The following is a 13,719-nucleotide window of genomic DNA, read 5'->3' on the forward strand; positions in this document are numbered from 1 at the left end:
AATCTAATGTGATAAGACTGAAAAACTAAATTGGAAGGAAAAGAATATAGAACAAGGTCCTTCCTGAGGTGAATGGAAATTTCACTGGAATAGTCTTTTCACTCTCCACCCCCAGGATGTCTGTCATGACATGCATTCTGGAAAAAGCAAACATATAGAGTAACCTCAAGAAGGTGATAATTATTGAAGGTGTGAGGTATCAGAGGGCCCTTTGAAGAACATTTTGGCCTACACAGAGGACCAGGTTCCCTCCTCTGAGTTTAACAGAGACACTTATTCCTCTGTCTTTGATGTTTGGGCCAGCACTGCCCTCAATGATCACACTGTGAGGTTCATTTAATAGTCTGACAATAAATTAGGCTATAGAACCACATGCAATAAATATGGGGAGAAGGTAAAAAGACCATTTAGAGAACAGTGGAATAGGACCAAGTTTAATTAAGAAAGCACCAAGAAATGTGAAAAAAAGTAATGGAAGAGACAGTGGATGTAAACTTTTGAGAACATCACAAATGAGGGATTTGGGAATATGATGAGGTTTGGGGAGATGGTTACAGAAGAAATTGCATTTTTGTTTGGAAAATGCTGCACTTAGAGATTTGCAGCAGGCAGTTGACAATGTAAAGCAGAATCTCTAGTAAAATGTAAAGCATGTGGCAATAGCATCACCCACTACCCATGTGGAGGAGAGCGTTGAATGTGCATAATATTGCCAATATGGAGAAGGTTGGAGACGGATGATGACCAAGGACTGAAGCTTGGAAAACTCCTACTTTTAGAAGGTTTGAAGAGGAGAATGAAAAACAGAATGGCTGACAGGTGAATGGAAAATCTAGACTGGTACCTTATAAAACTTTATTTACAAAAGACTAAGGAATTATTGAATGATGAGTTACTGGGGATCGCAGACTTCAAGAAAGGAGTGAGAAAGAAGGAAAGGCAGCTTGAAACTCTGCTTAGAAGATGTGGGGGAAAGGGTAGGGGGATCTTCCACATCCCATCCTGAAGGCTGGGTGAAGACCATTGAAAACAAGTTAATAGTACCAGTGTCCTGGCGGATACACTAAACATGGCACTGGTGACAGAAATAAAGGAGGAAGGGATGGACTTGTTTCTCACAACCAGAAAAGATGGGGGAAAGAATAAGACAAACGTCAAGAGTACAAAACTCAGAGAGCTTGAAGTGGAACGTCTAAAGTAATCTGCAGAGAAAACAGAGTTGGGGAAACGCACAGGGCATAGGCTGGGGTGTTGAAATATGTAAAAAGCTCGGACCATGCACTGTGGGAAGAGGAATACTATAATCACTTTAACTCAGTACTTTGATATCACTACATCTTCCCACCATTAGGAAGGTACTTTCTCCCATGTGATTCCTTCCTTCATTTAAGATCCTAGTTTGCGTTCAAAACCAATGAGTAATTAATATCGTAGATAATAAATTAACCCACAGAAATTGTACTCTGCAACTATATACTAACTTGTGTCCATTTTTCTTCTACAAATTAAGAAATTAAATACTCTAACCAGTTGCTACATTTAAAGTAAAGAAAAATCTAAAGTCTTTACTTCTTACTTTAATTAACCCTGCTACCATTGTATCAGGAAAACCAGTGATGTTCGGCAAATTACATTTGGCCCCTTCAGATTGTTTCTATCATGTCAAACTCTGTTTCGTACAATATACACCTTTGTTTTCTTGCCCTAAATTGTTACATCCTGTTGCTTTACATGAGTTTGCAAGTGCCAAGTTACGCCCTAGAGAGGGATGTTTTTCAATGGTGGGTCTCTGGCACAGTTTCCTAGCAAGAATCTTAGTTCCAGATGAAAGCTCAGATCTAGGAAGTAGGCTTCTACAATGAGCAAATTGCCAAAGAGAACATACTAAGTTAAAAATGGAATTGAGGTGGATTTCAAAGTTCTGGCACATGATTATATAAGCATGTGTGATATTAAATCTTTCTTGGGAAATGTACAATGCAACCACTTTAGCCAGAATTTAAATCCTTAACATTAAAAAGACACCAAATGTTTAGTTAAGAGTGTGCTATAACCTACCTGATGAAAATATTCAGAATAAGAAGGTTCCATTAATATCAAAAAAATCTGGACTGGAATTTCTTTCTTTTTAATTTTTATTGAATTTATTGGGGTGACATTGGTTAATAAAATTATATAGGTTTCAGGTGTACAATTCTACAATGATCTGTATATTGTATTGTGTGTTCACAACTCAAAGACAAATCTCCTTCTGTCACTATTTATCTCCCCTTTACCATCTTCTACACCCCCACCATGGGGATTGACTGGAATTTCTTGAAGGAAAAATCTATCTCCACGTACCCTTGTGGGAAAGCACAGGAACCCCACTAAATCCCTCAGGATATTCAGGGCTATCCAGCACTTTTTTGTTCTCCCATACAAGTACTAACAAGGCCTGACCCTGCTTATCTTCTGAGATAAGATGAGATCTGGCTGTTTGGGCTATAGACTATCCAACATGTCTTTTCTCAAAGAAACCTGCTCTTGGAATTACTACAAGGGCTAGAATGGAGATATTAGTTTCACTCAGTTTCAAGTCACCATATATGTGCCGTATTCATACTAGGAAGGTAGAAAGAATACGGAAGAGTGATCTGACTCAGTCCCACCTTCATGAACAGTTAAACATACCACCAAGGAGACATGTCTCCTTTCCTTTCTCCTCCTTCTTCCTTCTTTCCTCTTCCTCCTCCTCCTTCTGCTGCTGGAGTCTGGTGATGAGAGGCCAGGGATGCTGCTAAACATCCCAAAACAATGTCAGTAGTGTCAAGGTTGAGGACTGTACTGTAGGGAATGACAGAACTACACTCTATGAGCCCAGGTCTTAGGACAACTGCATAGAGCAGAGCCACCCTGCCTGCCTGAACACTGCCGAGGATCATTATCAGAATTGGACATAAATTTCTACTGTGTTAAATCTAAGAAATTTTGAGGCCATTTGTTACCACAAACCAATTCATCCTAAAAAGGAGGCTAAATAACATACAATTTTCGATATACAAATGATCTTGAGCTACGACACAGAATAGGCCTCTATCAACATTTTTCCTATTCCATTTTTGGTTCCTTCCTAGCTATATTGGCATTTTTACACTCTTCTGTGTTGTCACGTGTCTACTTCTACAGGGCGTGCTCACCGCTTCTTTGTGTGGTTCTGCCTGGGTGCATTGCTCCTCATGACACAAAAGCCCTATGAGGACGGGGACAGGCCTCTCTTGCACAACAGGTTATACAGATCTTTGCATTGTGTCTGGCGTGCAATTAGACTGATAAATAGTTGTTGCTTACATAAATGAATTGCAGGAAAGAAGATCTGAATAAGAGAAAACGGGCTACAAAATCAGTCTTAGATAAGCTGTTTCTAGTAAATTAGCTGAAAGTGATCAGGAGTTCACCTTCCAACCACACAAAATTACAAAGGAATGAGTCTTTCTAGAATTTTATTTAGAAGTAATCTTATAGCCACGAGATTATAATCTGTAGGAATACTTTCTTGTTTTTTGAAAAATCAGACATTAAGTGATGAGATCACCTGGTCCCTGTAATTAGGAAAATACCAGCTCTCCTATTTTAAGGAGATATATTGCAAACTCTTACAAATGGAATTGTACTCCTGAACAACAGCAACAATCCTTGACTCTTTCAAATTAGGCGGCAAGTCTGAAAAAGAATGTAATAGTCCATAGTCAAAATCTTTTTATAGCTCTAAACAAGGACTTTCACCTGTGAAAAAGGGGGAGAAATAACATATATGCCACTTTCAGAAGACCTTTAAATGCAATTAAGGAACACACCTATGACTGATGATTGATGGCAGGCGCAATGTGCAGTTAACTGTGGGATAAAACAAACACCTCAACCAGCCCTGTGTACACAGGAGACGTCGGTGAATGGAGTAGGGGGTTTAGACAGTGATTGCTGGAGAACAGTGTAGCCATAGTTAGAGCTCTTTCCTGAGAAATACACACTATCAAGTGTTTCAGATTAGGAAAAGTAATTTTGTTGTTGCTTGCTGACACGGAATCTTAACTTCATGTAGCTTAGTGATTCTTGTACTTTCTCCGGGCCTACATTCCAATACCAAAACGAAACATTGATATACATAAGGTCACCAAAAGAACACCAGTGGGCAGAAGACATTTGAATAATCTCCCATGGCTCAGAATTGAATAGAAACTATACTGCAAACTCCTTTGCTTGTCACTCAAGATCTTCTATAGTCAGAATCCAACCTACCTTGGCTGAATTAGCTTCACAAATTTTTCGCCACAATTAACTCCTTTCTTCACTGGCCTCCAACCACACCTCACAATGTCCTTTGCACAGGTTGCTCTAGAATAGAAAGGCTACTCTTTTCTACTTCCCACAGTAAGAGTCCACAGTCCTTCCTCCCCATACCAATAAAATCTTCATCATCAGAGCCTGAAGCTCTCTCTCTTTCCATCCCCTGAAATTCCATAACAATTAAAAGTTTTCTTTTGTCACATTTCTTGCATTGTCATCTTAAAACCTACGGTCTTAAATAGCACTCCAAAATGCTTCTTCAGTCAGCTCTTCATGGTGTGTGCTTTGTCTCCCCAAATTCTTTATTAGTTGTGAAAGAGCAAGTTCCATGTGCTACTGTGATCTATGTAGCCTGTACACAGAGTGAGTAATCAGTAAATACTGAGAGAATTTATTGGAATTAAAACATTAAAGAGGAAAGATTACAAAAAGGTTTTTCTTTGGTTGGTGTAATTTACGAATAATACAATTTGAAAGAACATGTTTTTAAATCCCTTAGTAGGGAGTTTAAATCCTACTAAGGGATTTAAAATGTGAACTACTACTATTGCTACAATTCTTTTATGTTATCGGTGTACTGCTTTTATTGATAGAAATTATACTTCAAATGAGTATGTTCTGACTGTAAGTAGATAATTTGGTATGGCTTTTATTGTGTTTGTTTAACCAACTTGGTACTACGCCCAGTGGAACAACCAGTAGGATGTGAAGCCTTAATACCTGCTTCCTGAGGCTGATGCAGCTACAACCTTTGTTCCCAAGTGCTTCCTCCACTGCAGAAGTTGGACTAAGTTCTCTCCAGAGTTCCAATGTTGTCTTAAGCCAAAGTCACTTTCAAACACGGCAGTCTTCCTATACTTTATATGAGCCATAAAGTGTTCTGAGTCATGGCCCTTATAAGTAAAATGAATGAATAAATAAACAAATTTTAAAGATATTTAAATTAAAATGAAAGGGCGCATCTAATTTCCTATGCTAATGTCCTATACACAACTCTCAGTTTCAGGTTAGACCACTGAATGGTATATACTTGACCTCCCAATATCCTCAGAAGAAACCTTCTTAATAAAGTATTGAAGACAATAGAGCTCTATACTAGTACCATCAATTAATATTTATATTTGTCTACCTCAGCACAGGTCAAACATTATAAACCTATGATTTACAGTCAGGAGCTAATACTAAGAAAAACTTCACTGAATATAACTCATAGTAGAATGCATTCATTTCAAAATATTTAGGGCCTTTTCATAGTCATCTTGTTTTAAAGAAAGTTTGCCACCTTTTCTTTTCTGATGATCAGAGTTTACCTAGTCTAGGAGTCCTCACTGAATTGTGACTATAAAAATGTAAATCACATAATCCTTTCTCAAGGACACAGAAATGTGGAGGGTAGGAAAATATTTTATTAATAACACAGCAGCCCCTCCGTCTTACCCCACCCCACTGCCGGCTGCCTAGAGAACATGACTGTTCAAAGAGTAGGAGAGTAGAGCATCAGTCTGGCAACTTCTAAAGAAAGAGAACTTGAGGATTAGGACACGTCTGGTTATTGCGAACTTTTACAAAGGAGAAAGCAAATGTTTTCTCCTTTCCATGTTTTCAAGGTAAACTACAGGAGTTCATGTTGCCTTCCTGCTCAATCCACATGTAGGCTGATGATGTATAGAGACAGTGGTGCACCTGAAGGCCCCAGGAAGCTAGAAGGAGACCAGCTTAATCCTTCAAGGGGCACGTACATGAACCTCAGGCCAACAATGTCAGCAAGACCAGACGAAAATTCCCTCCTATATAAAGAACAAACGAAGCTGCACTGCTCTCTTTTTTCTTATATACAAATTTCACTTATATTTATCCCAAACTACATTGTATCTCATATAAAAATAAAAGATATGTGTTAATTTAAATGAAGTCATTTCCAAGGCTAAAAAATCAGATGAAAACAGGGCTGAGCGAATCAAGAGAGTTGCAACTAATCTGAGGTAAATCACAGGAGTCACCTATCTGGGTAGAGATTACAAGCCTCTCAGCCCATGTGTGTGGTAAGAGAATTAAAAGAACGTAGCAAATCCTACATGTCAGGCATTCCATACCAGGTCTAAAAATCAGGAAGTGACTGGGGACTCCATTCGTGAGTAAGCAGCTCCCTTTTGAACATCCTACACCTTCTTCTAAAGCCACACAAATGTTAAAATTCCTTTTTTAGTAGGTGTGATTTCCTAAAATACTGTCTTAAACTTTTTAAGGCATGGTACTTTTAGAATTCTGATAAAACTGCAACCACCTCTTATCAGAACAATTATTAAATGTGCATACATACCATGCTTATATACATTTCCAGTGATACACAAACTCCCTGAAATTCCACATGTGGACCCATAGATCTATGATACCTAGTCAAGAATCTGTCCCTTACACAATTTACGATAGCCAAGTGCTGGAAGCAACCTAAGTGCCCATCAGAAAATGAATGGACCAAAAAACTGTGGCACATTTACACAATGGAATACTATGCAGCAGAAAGAAAGAAGGAGCTCCTACCCTTTGCAACAGCATGGATGGAACTGGAGAGCATTATGCTAAGTGAAATAAGTCAGGGGTGAAAGACAAATACCATATGATCTCATCAGTAAATGGAACCTAATCAACAAAACAAACAAGCAAAATATAACCACAGACATTGAAATTAAGAACAAACTGGGAGTTCTGGTCAACATGGAGACATAGGTAGAGACCCTCCGCTTCCTCGCACAACCAAAAGGAGGACAACCACCAATCTGAAATCAATAAACAACCAAAAGTGCCAGAAAACCAAACTGCATGGAACTCCAACAACCAAGGAATTAAAGAAAAAATCAACCAGAACAACCAGACCGGTAAGGCGGCGGACCCAGCTGGCCAACTCAGAAGAACTGCAGCAATTCGAGGACACTGGGGGCAGGGCTGGCTGCCCAACTCAGCAGGCTGGGAGGGAGGGGCTGACTTAAGGAGACTCAGAGGTGGCTGTAGGCAAAGGCTGGGGTTACTGCGGGAGGAGAAGCTCCCAGTTTCACGGGAGAGTCCGAGAGTTCCTTGAAATGTGCACTAGAGAGGCACATGCAAGCCACACCATTTCCTCTCTGGCCCCTCCCCCACAAGCAGCTCTGCAGTGCAGCAAAGAGGGTTGCCCTGCCCTAGTGAATGCCTAAGGCCCCACCCTCTTACAACCTAGTAGCTGTGCCAAGACAAAGAAATATGACCCAAATGAAAGAACAGAGTAGAGCCTCAGGAAGAGAGCTAAGCAATGAGGAGATAGCCAACCTATCTGATGGAGAATTTAAGGCCCTGGTAATCAAAATGCTCACAGAAGTGATTGAGCTTAGTCGAAAAATGAAAAAACAAGTGAAGGATAACCAAAGTGAAATAAAGCAGGATGTTCAGGGAACCAACAGTGACAGGAAGGAAACCAGGACTCAAGGCAACGATTTAGAACAAAAGGAAAAAATAAACATCCATCCAGATCAAAATGAAGAAATAAGAATTCGAAGAAGTGAAGAGACTCTTACAAACCTCTGGGACAGCCTAAAACATTCTAATATCTGAATTATAGGGGTGCCAGAAGGAGAAGAACAGCAAGAAATTGAAAACTTATTTGAACAAATAATGAAGGAAAACTTCCCCAATCTGGAGAAGGAAATAGACTTCTAGGAAGTTGAGGAAGCCGAGAGAGTCCCAAGGAAGTTGGACCCAAAGAGGAACACACCAAGGCACATCATAATTACATTACCCAAGATTAAAGACAAGGAGAGGATCTTAAAAGCTGCAAGAGAAAAGGAGACAGTTACCTACAGAGGAGTTTCCATAAGACTATGAGCTGATTTCTCAAAAGAAACCTTGCAGGCAAGAAGGGGCTGGAAAGAAGTATTTGAAGTCATGAAAGGCAAGGACCTACATCCAAGATTACTGTATCCAGCAAAGCTATCATTTAGAATGGAAGGGCAGATAAAGTGCTTCCCAGATAAGGTCAAGTTAAAGGATTTCATCATCACCAAGCCATTATTAGATGAAATATTAAAGGGACTTATCTAAGAAAAAGAAGATCAAAAATATGAGCAGTAAAATGACAAAAACTCACAACTATCAACAAATGAACCTAAAAGAAAAGAAAAACCATGGAAACAAAAACTAAGCAAACAGCCAGAACAGGAACAAAATCAGAGAAATGGACATCACACAGAGGGAATTCAGTGGGGAGGGGGAAGGGAGGAATAGGGAAAATGTACAGGAAAGAAGAAGCATGGTTAGTAGGCATAAGGTAGACTGGGAGAGATAAAAAATGGTATGGGAAACACAGGACTCAAAGAACTTATATGTACAACCCATGGACATGAACTATGAGGGGGGGAATGCTGGAGGGTTGGGGGGGGACCAGGGCAGAGGGGGGATAGAGGGGAGAAAATTGGCAAAACTGTAACAGCATAATCAGTAAAAAATATTTTTTAAAAAAGAATAAACATGTACAAAGAAGAAGAAGAAAAAAGAACAAACTGACAGTAACCAGAGGGGAGGTGGGAGGAGATAATGGAGGGAAAGGGGGAAAGAGTTGTCAGGAACATGTATAAAGGACATATGGGCAAAGCCAAAGCGGGGTAGGATCCAGGGTGGGAGGTGGGGATGGCTGCAGTGGGGGAGACTGGTGGGGAGGAAATGGAGACAACTGTACTTGAACAACAATAAAAATAAAAAGAAAGGAGCAACAACAACAACAAAAAACACTTAAAAAAAAAGAACCAGTGCCTTACAGGGTGATAGACATGGAAAATGAAGGACTATAATAGGACTATTGGTCATGAACAGAATAAATTATTCTCTTGAAAGAAAGTAAAGTCTTTAGAGCCTCATGAATTTTCTCCATTTCCCACTTTCACTCATTAGCTTCCTCATTCCTTGAAGTGAAAGTGAAAGACTCAGACACTGCACTTTCCAGGAATTACCTGGAGAAACCACTGCACCTTTATCTGCCAGAGGGGGTCACTATGCAGCTAATTGCTCACTTACAAAAATAAAGCCAACCTTTGTTCTTTTCCATAACTGTGCCCAGAAGAATTACTTTCAAATGCATTTTCCACAGTATAAAGTGTGTCCTAACAAAACACAGTAAACTCAACAGCAATGTGATTACTGTACTTGTAAAACAGTTGGTGTTTTAGCAATATGCCCTTAAAAAAAGTATGCCTGGAAAAATGGATTCTGTTTCAACAGTTAAAAGGACATAATTATTTTTCTGCTGCATAACAATTTTTAAATGTTAATGAGTTAAAATGCAGCACCAAAACAGCTCCCATGCAATAATACAGAGTATCATTTGGTTGCCTGTTTCTCTTCCTTTGTTTTTCCTTCAATGGTTGAATAATAACAATCGGAAAAGACCACAGGTATCCCAAGCAATTACAGCATGACCATCACATGAGACAGCTTGCTCTTCATAAACTGTCTCTGGATTTACACAGTCTAAGGTATCCTGCCCATGGTCTCATTGACACGCTGGGACTGATAAATTTTTGCTGCAGTACTGCATTGTGAAATACTGAATGTTCAGCAGCATCCCTGGCCTCTACCTACTAGAGACAAGGAGCACCCCCCCCCCAAGCCATGACAATCAAAGTGTCTCCAGTTATTGCCATATGTCCTCTGTGGAATAAGATTGTCCCCAGTGAAAATCATTGATGTAGATCGTGGCTATAGAAAAGGAATCACTGGTAAGGCAAAATGCGCTATACCTCTGCACCTAAAATTCCACCTACTAGATAGGGGCTAATTTTCTGGAATTACATTTATTTAATGCTGTGAGCAATGTCAATGGCATGACTCCATCTATTAGAAGAGTTACCAGGTTTATCAAGTACAAATTAATTCAGTTGCAACCTCAACAATTTCATATAGCAAATAAAGAAAACCCTAAAATCTCATGAAATGCTTCCATTCATTTATTCAACAAGTGCCTATTAAGAGCCCAGACAATATCAGTCACTGTGTTAAAAACTGGGTTTCAGAGTTAAACATGACAGAAACATCCAATGCTGATTGGAAAGTCAGATAAGGGAACAGGCAACTATGGTGTACAGTAAGTGGTCACATGGGGAAAGCAGCTGGGACTCCTTAACTAGAGGGGTTTAAAGAGATTCCTAGAAGACATTAGGTCTAAGCTAAGATCTAAAGAATGAACAGAAATGAGGCTAAGGAAAGAAATGGGTGAGGATGTGACTAAGAAGCTAGAACGGCAGGAGAGGTGGCCCTGGGAGGTGGTAAAGCATGAGTGTTTGGGGAAATAGGACTGTTACAACATGGTTAGAGTGTAGTAAATGAGGGAATGTATAAAGAAGTGAGACTAGACAGGAGGGGCTAAGTCATAAAGGAACCACATTAAGGAGTTTGAGGCTTTGCCAAGGCAATGGGAACTCACTAAGTGATTTCAAAGGGGAAAGCAGAATTAATAGATTTTTTTTGGAGATCACCCTCGCCACCGTAGTTGTATAGTCAGGGTTCTCCAAAGAAAGAACCAATAGGAGATATACATGCACATATGTAGTCATACACCACATAATGATGTTTTCGGTTAATGATGGGCTGCATTCACAACAGTGGCTCATAAGATTATGAGGAAGCTAAATGTCCTGTGAGAAATAGAAAGACATGTAGCTGAGGAGGAATTTTCTCTCTCTGATGGGAGCTACACCTGTGGGCTTGGCAATAGGTTCCCTCTCACTCATAGCACCTCAATTTCAAGTGTACAGATCAGATCCCAATCAGGCAGCCACTGACCTGTTCCAGCGCAGAGGAGCCTGTTCTGCCAGCACTACTATTCAGAGGGCTACGGCCCTCCCGGATCCAGCCTGATGGTCTTCAGAGCACATCGCTGTGAATTTTGTGTTGATGCCCTAAGGTCTTGTACAAGGACATAGGCCAAAAGGAGCTACCTTAGCAATTATTAAGTACAATTGTCACTGTAATAAATGCTCTCTGTGGTAGTATGGAGCCTGTCTCTGTACTTTGAAAATATTTAAAGACTGTAAGGACTTAATACATAGCTGTGTTTTATTTCTCCAATCAAGTCAATGCTACAGAGAACCCTTTGTGCCAGATAGTCAATGGAACCAAAAACAAATTTCCAAAGTCAAAATATGAGTCCTCACTTCTACACCCTCTCCATGTTAAATAACTTTTTTTAGTGAATACCACAACGGTCCTTAATTTGACCACTAGTCCAACCTGGAACAGCCAAAACCACATTGCAATGACAATACCCTCTGTCCCTTTATGTCTCCGTCTTGATTCCTTCTTTCTAGGGATCCTCAGGCCACCGTCTACTCCCTCCTGACAGTCACTCTCATGGTGCTCTACGCATTACCTAGCCAGCTTCTCCTCGGCATTGTCAATCAATGCAGCCCACATCCCTGGTCATGGAGCAGCATTGGCAGCTTCGATGCTCTGCTTCGGACTCTATTGGAAGGGAGTGGAAAGAGGGCTTGTAGGACACTGTTTATAAAGGCTACAGTTGTGTACAGTGATGTCTTAGGCCTTCATATTCACTCACCACTCACTGACTGGCTCACCCAGAACATCTTCCAATCCTGAAAGCTCTACTCATGGTAAGTGACCTGTACAGGTGTATCACGTTTAATTTCTTATACCATATTTTTGCCTTTCTCAGAACATATCCCCACCATTAATAATGCATAAATATTTTACCACTGGTTCTTTTAGTAGAGGTTATATATACATGAGAGGCAGAGACAAAGACACATTACTTATAAGGAAATGGCTGACAGAATTGTGGTGGCTGAGAAGTCCCACAATCTATTGGCTGCAAAAAGGAGACTCAGGAAAGCCAGTGATGTAGCTCTAGTCCAAACCTTCAGGCCTGAGGACCAGGAAAACCAATAATGTAGGTCCAGTTTATAGCAGTCAGGAAGGAGGAATTCTCTCTTTCTTCGGAGAGGGCCAGCTTCTCAGGTCTTCAGTCGATTGGATATGACCCACCCGCATCAGGAAGAGCAATCTGCTTTACTCAGTCTATCATCCAAAACATCTTCACAGAGGCACCAGAATGATGTGTGGCCAAATATCTGGCCATCTCATGGTCAAGACAAGTTGATGCATAGACTTAACCATCACAGTGATAAATGTAAAGAAGAAAGACTGGATCCAGAGAGAACACTAGAAAAGTTGATGCAGTGAACTAGGAAAGCCATTATAGGGATGTCTGAACAGCTGGAGATTTAACCACTCATTCTTTTTTTTTTAAGACTTTATTTATTTATTTTTAGACAGAGGGGAAGGGAGGGAGAAAGAGAGGGAGAGAAACATCATTGTGTGGTTGTCTTTCATATGCCCCCTACGGGGGACTTGGTCCACAACCCAGGCACGTGCCCTGACTGGGAATCGAACACGCAACGCTTTGGTTCACAGCTCATGCTCAATCCACTGAGCTACACCAGCCAGGGCTATCCACTGATTTTTTTAATAAAGGCTACAGCTTCCTACATAGTAAAAACTTAAATACATAGTTAATACTTGTCAAATTAATTAATGTGAGTGCATGAAATCAAAAGCATTTTTGAAAAATTTGTTTAATTTAAAAGCTTGGTAGGTTGTTTCATATGCCCATGATAACATGTCTACATATGAGTAATTTCATCAGTCCTATTCAAATCAGAAACCATTAAATGTTACTCTAAACCCTGAATTCTGTTAATAGTCAATATGGATAAAGGTGCAATGAAAAGACATTCTCATATACTCTTGATGAAATTTCTTGATGGCAGTCTGGCCACATGAAAAGCATTAAAAGTATTGGTATTCTTTGGCTTAGTAACTCTCTCAAGTTTTTATTCCAAGAACTGATTATTGCAGTAAAAAAATGAAAGTAGTTTAATTTCTAACATGCAGAAAAGCACTAATTAGTATCCACCAAGAGGAAATCTTACTTTTACTGTCAGTTTGGTGAAATAGACAATGCTTTAAAAAAAATGTTAACAAATTAGAATACAAAACTCTCTATATAATAGAATTCTAAATGTTCATCCATTTCTTTCCAGACTTATCTAAAGTAATTGAGACAAAATCTGAGCTGTGTACAAGTGAGAGAAATAATCTTAATTTATTAAAAATATATATATCCCTGGTTGGTGTGGCTCAGTGGATTGAGTGCCAGCCTCCGAGCCAAAGGGTCACCAGTTTGATTCCCAGTCACAACACATGCCTGGGTTATGGGCCGGGTCCCCAGTTGGGGGTACATGAGAGGCAACCACATATTGATGTTTCTATCACTTTCTTTCTCCTTCCCTTCCCCTCTGTCTAAAAATAAATAAATAAAATCTTCTAAAAATGTATATATACATATATATTGTATGT

Source organism: Desmodus rotundus, chromosome 2 (assembly GCF_022682495.2).
Source record: "Desmodus rotundus isolate HL8 chromosome 2, HLdesRot8A.1, whole genome shotgun sequence".
In the NCBI taxonomy this organism is placed as follows: Eukaryota; Metazoa; Chordata; class Mammalia; order Chiroptera; family Phyllostomidae; genus Desmodus; species Desmodus rotundus.